Source organism: Calonectris borealis, chromosome 1, assembly GCF_964195595.1.
Source record: "Calonectris borealis chromosome 1, bCalBor7.hap1.2, whole genome shotgun sequence".
NCBI classification, from domain to species: domain Eukaryota; kingdom Metazoa; phylum Chordata; class Aves; order Procellariiformes; family Procellariidae; genus Calonectris; species Calonectris borealis.
The window spans coordinates 149,859,385-149,879,800 of NC_134312.1; positions in this window are offsets into that span (position 1 = coordinate 149,859,385).

The window sequence follows — 20,416 nt, forward strand, 5'->3', positions numbered from 1 at the left end:
GCTGGCCTTAATTCAAGTCATTGCTCCCAAATGTCCAGTAATGGCCACCTACTGATCCTAGTCCAGCTGGCAGCATGCGCGTATAAAAGTCTCCGTGGAGATAAACAGCAATTAAATCACAGAGAGAGAGAAAGCAATTGCTCTTGAAGAAGCTAATACTGGGAAATACCATGAAACCAAGTTTCTGCTGCATGTCTAACATTATTTCTTATAGGATTCAAGCTTAAGCATATTGGGGGGGATAGAGCTGGATATGATTTACACTGTTCAAGGCCACAGTGCCTGTGCTACTGTGATGGAAAGACATATGGTGCTTGCTTGAAGCAAGCCGAACACAAGCAGAGGTCAGTCTTGCACTGGTGAACAGTATCTTTTATGTGGATATACGGTGCTACTGGAATTCAGCAATGGCTAGCACAGCTTGTTTTTCTGTTGTGGACGTTGTAGAATTGGGGTTACAAGATGAAACTGTGCTCATCACTGGAGAGGTTACCCTGAAAAATGTATTTGTCTGCAGCAATGATAGTATAATTTCTGTCACAGGAGCTTCGTGCCTTTGTTAAGAATTTTTGTTTCACCAAAATATGATTCTACTAGACACTGCATTCTTGTGGTACTTAAAGGAAACAGAGTGGGTTAATACCCAGGAAATTCCTGCTTAGAGAATGGAATTTACTGTTTTGGATATTTACATTGAAGTATTTTTTTGTTCTACAAAAATGTCTGTGAAGAAAAAACCATTCTGGAGTGAAATGTTATTTACCTATATAGAGGATTTTTACAGGAATTTTGTTTTCGGCTAGTTTTCAGCCTTTCGGTTGGTTAGCATTTGGATTTTGTTAAAAATCAGAATTTATGTTTCTCTTTCTCATGCACTCTCTAAGTTTAACTCACATGGATCCAGTAGATGGTAATTTTGTTTCCATCCTGATACAGTAAAAAATAACCTCCTCGTATTAAGATGACTTTGCTTTTTTGTAAAGATGTGGCATGCAGGTCAAAATCAATATGTATCCAAATCCTTTGTGGCAAGAAAAGATGGATAAAATGCTTTGAGACAAAATTTTAAAAACAAACACTGTAATTAGCTTTTATTTAGTCTTTTTTTTAAGACAATGATTTTCATTTCATATGGAAATGTAGATTTCTTCAGAGTAATTTCATGTTCTTTTTGGTTTAAAGCAACTTTTTTCCTTTGATTACTGAAATATGCAGTTCTCTCTATTTAACACGTAATACCAAATCAACATACTTCCCCCTTCCTTTTTTTGCTGATGACAGTCAGCAGAAATCGTGTTCCAAAGTGCCCTGAGAACAAGGGCATTGATCTCAAGTGAGACTCTTGTGCCACCTTCCCCTTGTCACTTTCAGCTGTAATTTGTTAAGATATCAGCTCTAAATTATTAAACACTTTATAAGTATAAATAATTCAGCAGTCAACAAATAAAGTGACAGCCCATTAATCAGTTTCCGTACATGTACATAGGTGGCATGCTGTGGTCTGTGTTGGGGCATGAATTCTGCTGAGGTCCGTGTGCTTTGCAGCAGCACTGCTTCTTCTCACCTCAGGAAAAGGCTTGCATGTGTCTTGTAGGTTTGTCATTTGTTTGCACAAGATCAAACCTGTTCTTCCTAAACTCCAGGGCAGGGTCCGCGGTAAACTTTGAGGCTTTTGTTGTATGAGACCACATTGATATGGGGTCTTTCCTTCTGGCCTGTGTTTAAATCTTCCAAAGGCCAGCCCACATTGGGAACACCAGAAATCAGGCAGTGTGCCTGTAAGTGGGTATACTGCAAACTGACACGATCCTCCTGACAGCAGGACCACCTCTTTGCTATTTCAGGCATCACCTGAACGAAAGAAGCAGTGTGTGAATCAGGCTGAGATTCTTGTACGCTGCCTGTATGGTCAGGAACCATCCCCTCCTCAGGAATTCAGTAAAGTTCTTGTTACACACAAGCAGCATGCATCAATGAAAGGCTGTTGTTAGAACACTGTATATACCCCATACAAATATTGTTAGGGTTTGTCAGTACAAAGAAGGCCTATTTCACGATCCTGAAATTCTACCAGGAAGCCATCAGTGGGCACAAATGTACTTTCCTCCTTGGAAAGTAAAAAAAAAATGCCCTCAGACATTGTTATCCCAATATGCCACGAATATTCTAGGTAAACCTGTGTACAAGGATTATCCACTGTGCTTAGCCATGTTGATATTTTGAAAAAAAAATCTTCTCGGGAAAATGTTTAAAGAAATGCTGTGTGGATTTTTGTGTTTTTAAATCACCGTATGACAAACATAAATGTACAATGATCGCCTTTAAGCCTTCGTTTTCAACACTGCAAGTGTTGCAAATTTGGATTGGCAGTAAAAAGTTTCCTCGAGAAGAACAGGAGAAATGGCTGTTTAACAGCTCTCCATTCTCATCTTGCATAGAAAGCCTGGGAAATTCTTGTCGCAATGGAGAGACTACAAAGAGGCAACAGAAATGATCCTAAGTCAAGGATCAATCCATCACACATAGGAAAAGATTATGTATGTGTCAATCTCTCTTGCTTTTTGATGCAGAACAAATGGATGTTACCCTTGGTAAATGGTTTATATGAATGCCAGTGCAGCGTTTTAATAGAACAGGCCAAGGACAGGGAGACCTCAGACTTCAGCACAGTCAGGGTTTCTTGCTGGATAAAGCACTAGACTGGAACTCGCAAGACCTAAGTTCTGCTCTCACCAAGCTGTTAGATGACCTTGAGCAAGTCACTTCACCCCTACACAGCACCCTCATAAAACTGTGATAATGATATTGACCTCTTTTGTTACAGAACTGTGAGGTCTAGTGGTTAAAACTCCTGCTTAAGAGCAAGGTGGTGGTGTCACCCTGTGCGTACTTGGAACTTGGTGAGGCAAATTTTGGACCACATACATGCAAGTGAAGAGATTCTAAATTACACTGGTGATTTCATTTGCATAAGTGCTTGAAAAGAGAAAAGTGAGCACCTGTGATGAAGCCGGTCTGAATAATATATAGCATGTAAGTGCAATGGCACTAACAAGACAATAATGTGGTTCAGAAACTGAATATGAGAAATGACAAGCAACTGGCAAAGGAAAACCTTTGCTAAATGGAATGCGATTCCATGGTGAAACTGGGTAAACTATGCAGATTTTGTAAAAAATAAAACAATATGGAAATTTGTCTTACAGTGGGATCAAATTAAACGTGTTCTTGTATGAAATGCCTAGGCTGAAGTGCTCACATGTAAATAAAGATTAGGTTCTGATCTTTCTCACAGTAGAATGGATGCAGAAATCCATTGTCTAGTGCAGAACTTATTCGCTGGGACATGGGAGCGTTTATTGCAAAGTCAAAGCATCACAGAGCAAACTGAGGGTGCGGGAAACATATCCGAGATATTACTTTTCTGACTATTAAATGATAGTCTCTGGTCAAGGGATCAGGTTTGTGGATAATGAGTGCTTTTAAGGTCTGCAAGGTTAAGATGATGTGGCATCAGCTATATATAAAATGCTAGTACCAACACTCTTGAAGCAGAGCTCAAGGTGAAAGTTAAAACTGTCATGGAACAAGGTGGCTGAAAAAAGTTGCAAGGCCAATTGACTGGATCAGCAGTATGGTGGCAGTTAGAAAGACAGGCAAACTGATGATCTGCATCAATCCAAAAGACCTCAATAGCATACTAAAGTGCTTATACTGTTCCCTGCCAACAGTCACTGAAATATTGCCAAATAAGCGAACACAATAGTCTTTTCAGTCATGGATGCCAGAGATGGCTTCTGGCAAGTGAAACTGGATGCAGCAAACAGTTACTTGACAACTTTCTGGACCCTGTTTGGGTGCTATCAGTGGCTGACAATGCCGTACAGAACGGGAATCGCTTCAGGGGTACCAGCAGAGATTGCACACAGCCCCTGAGGGTTGTCTGCTGCAGATATCAGTGCAGATGACATTGTTTATACTCATGTGGGAGGGCAAGGATTGAGCTACGGCCAACCATGATCACAAATTTGCTCTGGTAGAGACAGCAAGAAAGATCAGTCACAAGCAAACATAAGAATAGCTGTACTGGCTCAGAACAAAGCTCTCTAGCCTCATGTCCTGTTTCTAGTGGTGGTGGGTGGAGGAAGTCAAGAAGCACAAAAACATGTCAAGTACCCAGTGATAATCCCGAAAATGTCTTCTACGCTGAAATTTAGGGAGGCAGAGATGGCTGTAGAGCAATACACATACACACCCCATGCACGTTCTCAGTGGAATCCTCAGGACCACCAGTAGCTTCTGAGAGGCATTATTTCCCCCTGCAAAAGGCCCTGCCCTTCCCTTCCCTTCCCTTCCGTTCCCTTCCCTTCCCTCCCCTTCCCTTCCCTTCCCTTCCCTTCCTTTCCCTTCCCTTCCCTTCCCTTCCCTTCCCTTCCCTTCCCTTCCCTTCCCTTCCCTTCCCTTCCCTTCCCTTCCCTTCCCTTCCCTTCCCTTCCCTTCCCTTCCCTTCCCTTCCCTTCCCTTCCCTTCCCTTCCCTTCCCTTCCCTTCCCCTCCCCTCCCTTCCCTTCCCTCCCCTTCCCTTCCCTCCCCTTTTCCTCCATATTATCCATTTTTTTTGTTAATTCTGCATTGTCTTGTCTTGTTTTGGTTTAAATTCTGGCTTCTACCAATTTTTCCTTTACAGGAGTCAAGTTTGATGACCTGTAATTTCCCCAAACTTCCCAAAATCCTTTTGAAAAATTGTACTTCAAGGTATAATCTCTCTTGTACTGAGGTCATTTTGATGACCAATTTCTTCCTGCAACTGTTTGAAAAGGTCTTATTAATAGTTGGGGTTGGGAAGCTATTTATCAAAATCTTTTTGGCTTGTCTTAAATTTTAACTCAACTTTCTAGACTTCAAGGCTTTTTCCATTTGGACAATGCTTCCATTTTTAAATAATTGAAAAATATAACAATTTTTTAATAATTTTATAACAAATTTAAAATACAATTCTAAAGGGGTGTAAGAAAGTTTCTTCCTACCATCTGATAATTCTATAAGTAGACTATTGTCTAAAAATAGCTGTCATTTGCTCGTCATAGATTTTACTTGGGTTTTATTTTTATTTTTTTTCTCTTTGTGTTTGTGTGTGCAATCATGTAAAGATCTTTTCATTTATTTTAGTAGATCATATTCATTTTTATTTATATTTACTGTAACATTATGTCTTTAAATTATCTGTCATCTGTATTTTACTTCTCTAATTTTTATGTTGTCCTCCTGTTTAATATTAAATACCATTGTAATAAATTTTTATTGACATTTTTAAATTTACATTTATTGAGTTTGAGTATGTTCTGCTTACTCTTTTACCATAACTATCTGATGTTAAAATTTTGAGCCAGAGCTTGTTTCAGGACTAAATAAAATATGGCTTCTGTTGTGGATTCTCTGTCTAGCTATTCCAAGTGTGTTGTCTAAATTGTGTTGTGCCTTGATATGACATTTACCCACAGGGTAAACCGAGTCCCCCAGTATTGTTACACTTTCTGCTTTGACATCAGCCCCTCTCAGTTTCCTTACCATCTCACTGGAATTGCCACAGTCCTGTGTGGAAGGACAGTAGAACAGTTCTTCACTAATTACTTTTTCCATTTAGGAATGGAGTTGAAATTCTTTGGGATTCTACTTTATCTGTGGGTATAAGAAGTTTTTTAGTCTCATTTCACTTTAGGATTCTTTAATGTATTGAGTTCTTTTTCTATGCAGGTGCCTATATTCCTGAATATATCTCATAAGGGAGATAAAAGAGGGTCGTCTTGACAGAGGAATAACTCTAAACATTAAAGAAATCTTAAAATGAAATGAGACAAATCAGCTATAAACGAGAACAACAACAACAACAAAAACCCCAACCCCAAAATGTTACAATTGTTTCTGATTATCCTTTAAATCAATTTCCTCATCTTTGACAGGTATGCCAAGATGGCTTTCCTGAGTTGTAACCACCAATTCTGAATGCAGAATCATGTAGGTTTCATTGGTTTTCCCCACATGTATTACCTTATATTTTTCTACTAAAGCACAACTGCCACCCTTCTAGCCACTCATTTTTGTGGGAACCCCTTGTAATTCCTCAACATTTGCACAGCAATTGACTACTCAAAAAAGCTTAGTATCATCTGCGGAGTTGGAGATTTCGGTGTTCACTCCCTTTTCCAGATAACAGATGACTACATTGGAAAAAAACAGCGCAAGCACCAATCGATGGGAGACCACTCTACTGTCTTCCTTCTAGCAAACTGAAGAACATTTGGTCTATGAAGGTCTATGATAGGACATTTGCTTCCTATTCTTTAATCAGCTTTTGATCCATAAAACATCCTCTCTACCACTCCCACTACAGTTTAGTTTCTTTAATAATCTTTGGTGTCAAAAGACTTTTTAAAAATGCAAGCATATCCACGTCTATTGACATTGCCATAGAAGTGCAGTGAGATAGTGAGGTATTATTTTCTTTACAGAAATCAGCCTCTTTCCCATGGAACATGTTTGTCTATAGTCTCAGTGATCTTACACTTTGTTATACACTCTCTCTTACTGGAGATGGAAGCCTGCTTTTTTTTTTTTTTACTGGAGATGGAAGCCTGCTTTTCCTAGGATCACTTCTTGAGACTTTTTTGAGATGGGAGTTCCACTGGCAGTCTGCCAGTCTTCTGCCACAGTGGCTTTTTGTAATTTAGTTTACAGATCTTGGCCAAGAGTCCTCTAAGTTCACATGAGTTACTTCAGAGCTCTTGGGTGAAGGCCATCCAGTTTAATGTCTTACTTCTTACATCTAATTGATCTGTCTGGTCTAATAATGGCTTCAACTTAATGCTTGTTCAAGCTCTTGCATAAAAGTCCAAAAATAGGAGCAAAAGAATCTGTTCTGATGTGAAAGCAGACCCTGATATTTAAAATGCTTGAATTCAAAATTAATAAAAAAATAAGGTTACAGTGTTAACCAGATTGAAGGGAAAGTTTCAGAACATTATAGTAGCAGAAGTGGGAGTGTTGACTCACCTGTAATATAAATTAATTCTTGCCTGGCAATTACGGTCTTTGTGTTTCCTATAATATTTGTAGTGATAGCTTCTTTGTGTATTTTGCCATGCATATAACTGCCCTTGCATCAAGCAACCTGCAATGAATTTTCAGAACTGGTCCATGATTAAAATCTATAACTTACATAACTGTTTTTTATTTGAAAACAGTTCCCTAGGAAGACAGATAGATATTTATATTTGCCTTCTGGAAGATGAAGAATAACACCTGGCATGTATTTCTCTATAGAAAATGTTTAGCTTCACATTACACATCTTCCTTGTTAGAAAATGAAGAGTTAATTAATCTCTCCTTAGTTGCTCTCCATTTATAGTTCAGTCAGGGAGTGCATTCTAGAAGATTCCAATCCAGTACAGTTCATAGACATTGCAGTAATTTTGTACCACTATATCATGCTACCAGAGGGGATATCAAGATTAGAGTTTTAATGCTGAATATTGAACACACCAGACTGAACATGTGGAGTTATTAATTGCTGGAGTGGGAGTGTCTATGCCCAAAATAATCTTGCAATGGAGAAAGTTCATTCAGCAACTTGCAAGGCATAGGACTGGTTTCTTTTATCTTTTTTTTACTTAGACAGTAAATTCTCTGAAAAGAAAATACAGTTTCCTACGTGCTGCAGAGTATTGGGGAGTGCATGTGGAACAAGGAGGGTTATATTTTCACGAGCCAACAAGAGGAGAAAGCTCTTTTTACCCAGGTCTCTTTGCTGAGATAATCACTCAAAACAGAGGGATCTCCTAACTGGTTTTTCCTTCTCCTCCCTGGAACAGTGTCTTAATCATCAATGTTGTTATCAGCACCTTATCCTAGAAAAATCTACTGCCTCATTTGTAGACCTTCTTGTGGGAGCTGAACATTTCCAAAACTTCAAGTAGAAGAGGGAGTTTGAATTGTTTTGTTAGCGTATGTAGGTGCATAAAATCCAGAATGATTAGCTAACGGGGAAGATATGTCTTCTAGCAATTTTGCAAAAACAGTAGTTCTTCACTCCTTCAGTTTTTAAGTACAAGTGCCCAAATGAATACAGCTGAGTTTGGATAGGAAGAAATATCAACAAAATATTTCTGAGTTGTTTGTTCTGGTTTTGGTGCAAGGAAAAATCAAAATTCTGTGTTCAGTTTAGATTAAACATCTTTTTTCCCCCCTATTTTAGTTGATGAACTGCCTGCTTCCTCCAGTTCCTCCCCCCAAAAATAACAAAGATTGCCAACATAGTCACATCAATCTTAATAAAGAATGGATGTTTTGTGGTTTTTCAACGAGGCTAACATTACCTCTGAGGGAAATCTATCCAGCTCATTGTGTTTTATATAAAATATGATAGTATAGTAAAAGGGAAAAAGATGAGATTTTAGATTAGAGGCTGGAAACCTGTCTTGGAAATTCTGTTATGAAAAAGAAGAAAAAAAAATCATTTCTATCCTGCAGGGGAATAAAGAACTAGTAAAAACAGATTTTTTGCTCACAAAAATGATGAAATTTTCCCCATAATGCTGTGGGCCAAATTATTTTGTTCAATGCAATTTAAATATTTCATGTTGATTTCCTTATTAATGATTTTCTCTAAAAGCAATTTCACTTTGGAAAGAAATTTTGAAATAAACGTTCCATTCCAAAAATGTTAAATAGGGCACTTGGGTGTTATTGAAATACCTAGCTTTATTTTCAAGCTGACACGCTTTACAAATGTTGTGGGTTTTATTAAAATTTTATGTTAAGTAGTTCAAAACTGTGTGATTATAAATTTGTGAGTCAAGTCTATTTCAGGGGAAATATAATTCTCCTTAAAAGAAACAGGTGGCGGAGCACGTATAGCTTGCACTGTACTGATCAGGAACTATTTAAGTGACACATGGAAGAGAGTTCAGTGTGCTGATCTATTTCCAATTTGTGGGGAGGTTTGGGGTTTTTTGGGGGAGAGTGGGTTGCTACATTCTGCATTTCAATTATGGCAAGAGTTAATCTTCAGTAAGGACAGGATGGCTGTGTTCTACAGGCTGGATCCAAACTGTGGCATCCACAAATGCTAAAGAGCTTCCAGGTCTGTAATCCTGACATTTGGAGTACTACGACTACAGGATGCACTGTGCCATGAAGCTGCTGATGGGTTAGACCTGACCTCTGGAAATGCTACATGGCTGTTGTTGCTTATTGTTTGCATTCACATAGTGCCAAAAGAACTAGAACTCTACAGTGCCAAGTAGCGCACAGAGATCGCAAAAACCATCCTCACCCTGAAGACATGGAGGACAATAAGTATAGATTCAAATAAATAACCAAGTGCAAGGAAGGAGTCAGACAACATTAGTTATTGTGATAGGTAGTAGACCAAGTGAACAAATCAAGATTTCTAAGTTGCACTGCAGAAGATGACTTTATGAGAAATTGGAAGTTGAATAATGAATCAGTTTTAATATTTTTGCAGAGAAATCTTCTTTAGTCTAAATGAACTACTTGAACAAAAACACATTGATGCCTGCACTGAAATTTAACAAATGAGAGAATGGATGTTTGCATCAGTGATTTACTAACTCTTGTGTCTTAGCAGTAATGAATAAAAATCAAAAAGTAGCCCAAGATAGGCAGTAAGGCAATCTGAGATTGTAAATTTACATTTAATGCAATAGTCAATGATGAGCCCAAGGAAGGATGCAAAGGCGAGGGAGGACTGGCACGAATGTATCTCGGCAGAGTGAATCTTACAGCAACAGTCTGGATTGATATGAGCAGGGCAGTGTCTCAAGGCCAGAAAGAATAATGTGACTGTAATAAAAATTAATGTTAATGAGACCCTACTCAAAAAGGATGAAGTCTTGGCCATGTCGTACAGAAGATGGATGTGGTGACAACCTGTGGCAAAAGGTCAAACTCAAAGATCAAGAACACTGGTATGCACATGGCAGGTGGGAAAGGCACCTGCATCTGCAATGGTGCTGAGACCCCGCTGGCCAGGAAAGTAGCTCGTTCCTTTCTGAAGGAGAGGCTGCAATGGTTGTTTCTGTTGATAGTGAGGAAGAAATCTCGGGTTATATTATTTTGTTCCAAGTCAGCTGAATTCCAGTTTGGTTAGAAAAAATGAGGTGAATCTTTGTCTGATACAAATAATCACCACTCCACTTGTTTTAATGATTGTGGTCATTCATGACAAGGAAGTTCACTGCGGACTCTTCAGCATGAGGTTTCATTTTCCTCATTTCAGGGAAATATGTAGACACTTAAACATATTACAGACATTACCAAAATAGAAATGAATAATAAGAATTAACCAACTTCAGTACTAGAAATATAAAATGTAATTTTATATTAGGAAAAATATTAATCTTAACTACTTTAAAGAAAAAAAATTAATAGTTTAAAATGGCTTAAAATTTTTTAAAGATTATAAATTTTCATCAGCCACTGTTTATAACTGATTTAAATAAGACTGCTTTTCTGCCAGTATAAAATTCTGAAGCAGGTTTGGATTGTAATTAAAAAAAATACAACTTTTAGGAAGCTTTCCACTTTGTATATATTTAGAGATGTAAAATGAGACAGCCTGCTATTTCAGATAGGCATAAAATTAGACACATCACCTAATGAGATGTTATGTGTTATGATTTTTTAATGTATTATTTATGGAAAACTTTACCAGGTTATCTATCACTCAAAATAAATGAAAGATAACCATTTTATTAAGCATATTACTGTTGTGTTTGAGGAATAGGTTTTGCAAGAAAACATACATACTATTTTCACTTTATTCTGCATGGGTAAAACTCTGCTTTGTAACAAAAATGATATACAAAAAATAATTTGATCTTAAGTATAATATTCTTTCATGCTAGGAATTCAGAGCAATTCAGACACATTAAAGATATGAGACAGACAGTGCAAATAAAGGACAAAATTATCCAAAGAATAAGCAGTGGAAATGGAAAGAACCCAAAGTTCTCATCTGATCGTGGCTAGAGACCATCTTCAACTGAAAGATAGTGACACTTTCCAGACAAAACCAGGGGCGTATAAGAAACTGAGAGTTGAAAAGTTGCAGGATCACTTTTCAGCCTAAACTACAACTGAAGCAAAGCATAACTTTTTGCGTATGTATCTTTCGGTGGTTGCCTTCAACTTCCAGAAAGCCTGATCTTCATCTCTGTGAGTTGTCTCTACCAATCTCTCTGGGCCCACACCTGTCTGCTTCTATACCAACACAACCCTTATTGCAAGTACTGCAGTGGAGACTACAGTCCTGTGCTGTTATGTTATAAAATATATGGAGAAAAAAAGAAGTGACTAAAATAAAGAGAATGCGTTTGGGCCACTAGCGGTCTATTGTTGCTTCAGGGTAAAGTTTGTCTGAACATATGACTAGACACATGGGATTGAATTAGTTATCCACAGGAAACCACAACTGAGTGACTTTTTATTCCTTATAGGAAAACATTAAAATAAGACATGTGCAGCCAAATTCTGTAATATGTCCAGTAGACATCTGCAGTTTTTTCTTGCTATTTCTGCTTATTTTATAACAAGGGCTGCCTTGATAAGTCAAAGAAATTTGAAAGAGCACTTATCAGTTATTGCTTAAAGCACACTGAAATGACAAAAACATGATTGTCACAAAATATAATCAGTTATGTAAAATTATTACTCAGTTATTAAGATTTAGGGTATTCATGACAGCTCTAGGAGTCATGTGAAAAGTTAGCCTGCAGGAAGAAGAGAGAAAGGATCCCAAGTGTTAAAAAACTTTATGAGCACAAATTATCTTGCAACAAAAGGTGTATCACTACTGTGCCATGGATCTTTGTACAACATGCATAGCAGCCCAGTGCCATGTGAAATAGAGGAGTGCAAGCCCCGTCCTTGCTGTTTACACTTACAAGGGCAATGTGGTTAGCAGAAACAAATGGCTATATCCTGTAATCAATAATTACCAACTGGGGAAGCTGAATGTAATCACTGAACAAAATGGTTATTTAATCAGAAGTATTACTATGTATTATTCAATATTTAAAGCTCATTGAGTATTTACTTTGCTATTTTGGACTCAGATAGTTGTAAAATAGTTTTTACTCAATAGAAGTCTGAGAATCAGTAATGTTTGAGGGTTCCTGAAACCAAGGTGGGCATTTGAACTTGAAGACTCCTCTAAACTGGTTTCTGCATATCACCTATGTGCCAGCAGCTTCATTTTTTGAATGGTCCTTCACATCAAGAGAAATAGATCTCTGATTCATTATGTTTCAGACTTGCTCTTCATATATCAAAGTTACAGGTTGCTTTAACACGCTTTATCATATTACCTTTTAGTTTTTGTTTATTTGAAATCTATTTCAATTCTAGTAATCACTGTTGTTGGGTTTTTTTGTATGATAATGTGCTGCCTGTGGGCCTCTCTCCTGATACCTGTCATGTCTTAGTTTTGACTCTTAGGCAATGCTTAACTCATTTAACTGTAAAAATTACACTTAAAATGTGTGGCAGTAACAACTGCAGTTTTGCCCTGGATTTATCAGGAACAAACAAATTAGCACACTGAGCATCTAGGGTGGTGAGCAGTGTGTGAAGGCAAATATTGGATGAAGACTGTAGGCTTCAAAGTGATTCTTCAGGAGAGTAGTATTCATTCATTGTTTCATGAGAAACTTAGGACACCGAGGTAGGGATTTGCTTAACCAAATCTCAACATCTACATTTAAGCTAGCTCTTTAGACTCTGTAGTCATGGGAGAATAGTTGGTGGTCTAATGCAATACTTCATTTAATCCCACTGTAAATACTTAAAATAGATTACATGATTTGTGCTCTGAAATGCATTATCTGTAAAGAGAACCTACAGTAACAAGGCTTGATAAAAATGGTCAATGTTAGATTAGATTAACCCTGTTCAAAGATATGAGAGGAGAACCTCCTCCCAAAATGACTGCATTTGTAGTTGTTGAATCAGAAACTAGCAGTTGTGGTACACAGTTTATTTTTTTCAACTTGATGTGGCTCTTTCACTCCTCTAAAATGTTGCTGCACAACTGTCCCCATTTTTTTACCAGAGAGCAGAGCAAACTGAACTTCCTTTGCCCTTCACAAACAAGCTAAGTTTTGAAGGATCTAGAGGTAAATCCATACTTCACTGGCTGGACTCCTCTTCCTTCAGCACAACTGAGAAGTTTGGAATATGAAAACAAACTTACAGATTATTGCAATTTTATCTTCTGACTTAATTTCAGATGGATGGACTACTGCATCTCCACAAAAAAACCTACTATGATCAGTTCTTCACATTTTCCACTCTTTCTATTCAGCTCTCTTACCTTTATCATTTTCATTTGTACAGAATTTGCATGTCCTTTGTGCAGAATGATGTATCCTTTGTTGTTGGAGAAAAATGTAATGTTGATCATACAACCTCTGCTTTTATCCATGAATGAAAAGCAATTCCAAAAATTAGGAGCGAAAAAATGTCCAAATTTTATTTCTTTTTTAAAAAGAGTTTATATTTTTAATTCCACATCCACTTCCATTCACCTTAGTAAAACATGCATAACAGTAAAAACAATAGGGAATGCAAAGGGTTTACTGAGCAGAGTCTTTTGCAAAGGAACATGCATTTTCTATTACAGGACCTGCTGTGTGTAGAAATCATAACGAAATTATGAGTTTTTCATTTGTGCTTCAGAAAGAAAGCGAATACTAGTAATCCTTGAAAGTGTCCTACTCTGGTACCTTTGCAATTTGGTATCTTGTGTGCAATTCCTTACTCATTAACTTGCTTTTTCTGTCTTCCTGCTCACTTGCTTGCAAGATGGAATACAAGCATGGGGCTGCGCACCAGTCCTCAAATCAAATTCCGTGTTTAGAGGATTTCTGCTTTCAGAATCAGTTGAGCAAGGAGATGTTCCTTTCTGGCCCTGATGACTGCAGTCTGTCAGGAGGAGCATAGCACTAGCAGTGGCATTTTGGATCATTGATTTCAACGTCCTTATAAAAAGCAACCTCATAATGCAATCTCACTGAGATGGTTATCAAACTCAGTCTTGAGACTAGTTAAATTTCCCTTTATCCCTCACACCCCGCCTCCAATACTGTTGCAAATTTCCATTGGAAGCTAATTTCTCTAGCAGACAGGAACCTTGTAGTTTCCAGATTAAATTTACTCAAAATTTTATAGCCATATATTCTTATTCTCATGCTTTGCCTTGAATAGTTTGGGTTTTCTTTCTCCTTCCTATTTTTTATGCCCTGTTACATTATGAATAAGAACTGTAGTCCTTCTCCTATTGTTAGATTATTTTATCTTCGCTTGGTTTTCAAGTTTCTTCTTAAAACAGTGAACTTTCCATTGCCTTACCATATTAATAAACCTTCTCGGTTCTAGTTAAAATTTATCTTTCTTGAACATATCTGCAGACAGTGTTCTAAACAAGGTCTTATGCAAGGGTGTTAATACTTGTTGATTGCTGGTTGAACTCCCTCTTCACTTCATACACTCCAGATACACAAACATGTTTCCAGCAGCTGCACGAGATCAGCAGCTTATCATCATTTTGTGACCTAATAATATGTCTGAGCCTAGACCTATTCATCTACAGCATTCCCTTTTCTAAAAAAATCAGTGCATCTCATCAATGAAAGATATCTTCTTATTCTAGCACAACGAATGTTTGGTAAATAAATGTGTTGTATTGATGTTTTGCAGTTACATCCATGTTTCAAATTTTTATTTTCCATTTATCTTTGCTCTAAGTCCGGCAAGTTTTGATGCGGTTAATCAGCTATCAATTTGCCATATTCATTGACTCTACCTCTTAAAATAAGTGTTCTGTTTATTCTTCTGAAGCTATACAATATGCAACAAAAATCTTTGCTACTGGTCACAAGACTAATGCCGATAAGAGTCACAGGCAAATTTAAGTCGGAAGGGACTTCTGGAAGTCTCTGGACCAACCTCCTGCCCAAAGCAAGAGCAATCAGGTTGTTTAGGGTCCGGTCCTGTCAAATTCTGGAAATTTCCAAGATAGGGAATTCAGCAGTTCTTTCAGTGTTGTATGACGGAGACTATCCTGTGCTTCAGATTGAGCACAAGTTCATTGGGGTTTTCCTCCATTTCAGTTATGACTCTGCATGATGTGAAATAAGGCATATCAATGGACAGATGTTTTTGTCGCCATATTCAGGCAAGGGCAGATGCAGCTTTGCTCTAAAGAGAGAAGAGGGAAGCTGATCTCTGCCCAAAGAACGCAATGAGTGGACGTGATGTCCGGAGCCCGGGCCTGACGGGAAGGAGCACTGACTAAAGACCTTTTCATAGCAGAGGCTTCCCAAACATGGGATTCAGAATGTTTCCCCTTCCAGATCTCTCTCCAGTGAAGATAATACTGCAATTTTAGAGACAGAATCATTTCTCCATCCTTGAAGATTCACAGAAGAGTCTAAGAGAAACTTGAATCATGTCAGCATTTGGCAAGAGCATGAGGAACAAGGAAAGACTTTAGATCCTAGTAGTGGCTAATAAATGAATGATTGTTCAGCATATCATTTGCCAGATTTTCCTTTTTCTGTCCCTGGAAACGGAGTACTACTCTATTATTTCTTAGTTAAAAGCTCTTATTGATCAAGACTGTCTTAATCCCAGAAGGCAGGAAGATGTGAATATGTAATGTTGGAGCTCACATTGGAGCTGAGATTGCTGCTTAGGGAATCTGGATATGTAATGTGTGACCTCTATATCCCGTCAAAGCAGCTCAATATATGAGTGTCATTATTTTGTCTACAATAGACTGCTCTCATACTGGTGATCAAGCCAAGAATCACTCACAGAATTTTATACATTAATTTTGAATAACAAATATATTTGAGAAAATTGGTCTGTTCGCAGATAACTCACAGTTACCACTCTGTGATAACTCACAGATACCCCTTTTTCATTTATGGTGAGTTAAAATGTTGGAAGCAATGATTTTGCAACTTTTTTCTCCAAGTTTAAGGTCATTTGGGGAGCATACATTTATAAGACAGAATTCTTGTGTACTGCTGGTTTGGGCTTTTTGATTACTGAAAAGCAGTATGCAGTTTTAAAGAGCAAAAACTATTATATTCTAACTTTCAGGTAAGAAAGTTTTAGATTTTTCCACTCTGGGAGCTATGACTTTCTCTCACTTGTGAGAAACTACAGTAAAAAGAGACAGCAGACAGTCAATGCAGCAGAACATGTACAATGTACTGGCATATGCAGTTTGATGCAATATATTCTTGAAATGTATCCCTGTGCTGGAGTCCACTATATCCCACCAGATTTACGCATATCAAACCCAATGAAGACTGTTGGAAATACCTATAAGGGGAATTCTATCCTAATGAGGTTTCAGTCTCTCTCTAGTGCAATACCACTAGGTATTCCAGGAAGTTGCTTATGAACAGAAAAAAGGAAACTTGAAAGACAAGGGTCATAATTTTTTACTTATTGCTCTGCGCATCATCTTTGAAGAAAGAGAAGGAGGAGAGAGCTTCTATCTTACCCTGGCAATGAATTTAATGTAAAGAAAATTTTATTAGGTCTGGAGACCATCTAAACAGTTAAATGAATAATAGGGATCGAATTCAGGTGAAGATGTATTCTATATGCTTCATTATCATTCTCTACAGAGGAGAGATGCTGATAACAAACTACTTAAACTGCTTCAAGTCATATCCTCTCACTCCTGCCAGCTGTCATTAGAGCTACTTGAAAATTAAGGTAGCATCAGTACAAGTGAGGGTGACAATATCTGATACTCAGGCTGATGTCTGGTCAGCAATGCAGGATTTTTAATTTTATTTTATTCTGTTATTTTTAAAGCATCAAACTTGCCTTATTCACAAGTGGAAAGCCAGTTAAAGATACTGATGGAACCTTGGAACGTTCAGAGATTATTATCTGTGTGCCTTTGTCTTTAGTCCGATCTTGATCTGATATTATACACAAGCAAGACAGAGCTAATTCAGTTTACTTTTTTCTTTCTTTCTTTTTTTCTTTCATTTTCTTTTTGAGGTGTTATAGTTCTTCTGGATCAAGTTATGCACAAATTTTTTTTTTTTTCAGATTTATAGGTGCTTCCTTGAAACTCCTGGTTGGTCAAAGCTACTTCTTTTGTCCCCTTCCTGAGTTTACTGCTGCACTAAATCAGGCAGAAAGCTTATGCTGACATCTGCAAAAAGAATTTCTTAAAGAATTTCGTGGGGTTTTTTTTTACAAGCTGATTCTGCCTTTTTCCTTCAGACCTACAATATGTGCTTTCATTGTTCCCACACCAACTTATGAATATGTTGATGCTGTTTTCTCTTTTTTTAAGCTCCCATCTGAGTTCTGTTCATCACAGATGTTTAGACACACAGCTGTCCATCTACAGTGGTTCTGCATGAAAGACCATGGCTGTTGTGTACAAAAGAAGGGATTCAGGCAAAATGTACTATAAATAGATAGCATTGTCTGCCTCTTCATTCTCCACTGGAGTCCTAAGTTCTGGAATTGGAATATTTGCTACTTTGTCACAATAGTTTTTGCCTTCTGCCTCCGCTGAACTAAAAGATGGAGCACAACCTGAACATTTATTATGGCTGTTATTTGTGAAAAGTTCCCATTCTCTCTGAAGCAAGGAAGCTGGCTATTCTGACATGGTGAACACAGGCGCCATTACACAATATGGCATCTTCACCTGTACAAGCCGGCAACCTTCACATAACATGAACTGTTTAAATATATTTCACGGTCATGCTATTAATGTCTTAAGCATTTGATTCAGGGAACAGATCAGCATGCAGCATGATAAGCCCCTTTGAAAACTGTGGAGCAGCAGCATAATATCTGAGAGCATTGTGGCAAATTGGGAAGTTGAGATGGAGCTGCTAATTATTCCGAGGCATATTTCTGAAAGGACAGGAGGTGTGGGATGTTCTCTGCCAAAAGCCCCTATTTCTTGAATGCTCTCACCATCTCCATATGCACATATGAAACTTTTAAGCTATGCTGTGTGTGTATAAGCTGTAGCTAATGTGGTCTTATCTACTGCTTGAAACCTTGAAAATCAGTAAGATACAATTCGATAATGATGAGGGCAGCAGTGGAATAATTTGGGTAAGACTAGATTATCAAAAAACAAAGAAGAAACTGCAATTAGCATCTGTTACAGACCCCCAGGACTATAAGAGAGTGAGGAAAAATATTCATAGAACAACTCTGGAGTAGTTCAAAACCACACAGTAATGTCCCAGAGGGGACTGTAACTGTCCAAACATCTGTTAAATGATAAAGCTACTGTAAATATAGATCAGAGATTCCTGTGCACAAATGAAAGTGTGTGGATCCTAAAAAAGATTCCTAGCTTTAGTAGTGGAGTACCTTATTATCAAAAATATGGTGCTAACAAGTCAATGTGAAGGAGTAGCTACCCTGAAACAGTGGGAATTATAGTAAGAATATGTGAATACAATTGCAAAATTCTAGTGAAAATGTGCTAGTTCAAGTCAGGAATATATCAATAAGAAAAATTACAACATCCCAAGAAAAGAAATCTTGCCAGTATGAGACTAACCTTTACCTGATGCAGTGCTGTTGCAAGAACAATATAAAAAAGAAAGTAGTAAAAATTTGACCAGGAAGAACATTAATAGAGGTTTAAAAATAAGGGTCATTCAATAACAAACTGAGATGTTGTTAAAGTTTTCATGATAGCTGTACACACCTGTCATGAAATTGCTAAAATGGGGTAGAGAGAAATTTTCTGAATAAGAATTTTCCTTCTTTTTTCATAGTGCTGGTCCCTCTATATTGTCCTCTTCCTCTTTTTTTCTTTGAAAAATAGGCAATTGTTTCTGTCCCATATTGGACAAACATGAGAACTGGAGCACCAGAGGAAAAAGTTGTTTGAGATGCTGACTTGTAATGATATCTACCTGCTGACTCCTGCCTTCATTTGCCAGTCAGACCAAGCAAATGTTTGGCTTTGCAGATATTTGAGGCATTTGGAGAAGACTTCTCATCTGCCTTTTTACCATGTGGTTTCCACAGAAGTTTGAGGTCAAGTGGAAACAATCTTTACCGATGCCCAAGGCTTTTGATTCGCTTTTGAAGACCTGTGGCACTTTTATAAGGATGCATCAAACTTTCAGGGTTTATCTTTTGGTGCTTCCCCTAGATACACCAGGGGTATCTGACTGAGGTGTAGCTGCTTGACCTTCATTTGATTTCTTGCCAAAGGTAAAGCAAAGCAAACTATCAAGTGATCAGAGAAAATGTCACCGGTCACTGAGTTATATTTAGTGTTTTATTGACCATTTTGCACTTCTTCCAGCATTGTGAAAAGGTACATGCTACATTTTATTATGTTAATGAGACATGAGAGGCACACATAAAAAAGCACTTGGTTCACACTGAGTATCTGTGAGAGGTAGCTATTTTTAAATATCTGTAGGTGGTTCACTAGCACAGGTAATTGAGTTCAAACATATTCCTCCTCTGAGTCCTTCCAGAAAGATGGTCTGTAAAGTAAGAGACAAAGAAAATTACTTTTAAGGTACTGCTGTATTTTTTTAATGTGAGCTGTAATGGAAACATTTTGTCGCTCTGCTATTGTATTTCCTTTTAAGGGAATATTTACATATCCAAAAAGAAGCCCTCTCCATATTCAGAGATAAGTACTTTAATACAGCCACTTATGTTGTGTATTTATGCAGGTGTTTTGCAGAAGAGCAAAATACTTGCTTGTAACAGGCTGTGATGACATGGGCATCTTGAGTATATAAATTTTTATGAAGAATAGGCCCCTTAGCAATTACAGAAGTGTTAGTGACTTTCTGCTTTCACTGAGAATATCTCAAAACCCATTTCATTCTGTGCATTTCTAGTTTGCAGGGATTTTTACAGAGTAGAGAAGGCATTTTACTTCACTTCTATAAACTACAGTTTATTCTGGGAAGCCATTTAATGCCCTGCTTTTATTTATTTCTAATAATGCATTTTTTTGTCAGGCTCCAGAGTGGGAAGATATTAATTAAAATGCAGAGCTTCAGAACTCCTTGTTTTCTATTTTTTTTCCTATGTTTGCTTACTTAATTTTATAATTGTCATGATATGTCAGGTAGTTGAGAATTCAGTTCCCTGAAGTCCCAGTAATCTACCTTCTTCATTATGGTAAAAGTGCCCTAGTTAACTCCCTCTGAAAGTCAAATTGTCAGGTTGTTCTCAGTCATGGTTTTAGACCTTGTTGACAAAAACCCCTTCCACCGTGCAGCCTGTCCATGTCCTGGTCATAGTCATCTTTTCCCTTGGGATTCATCTGCACCTCTGGTTGCTGAAGCCATCCC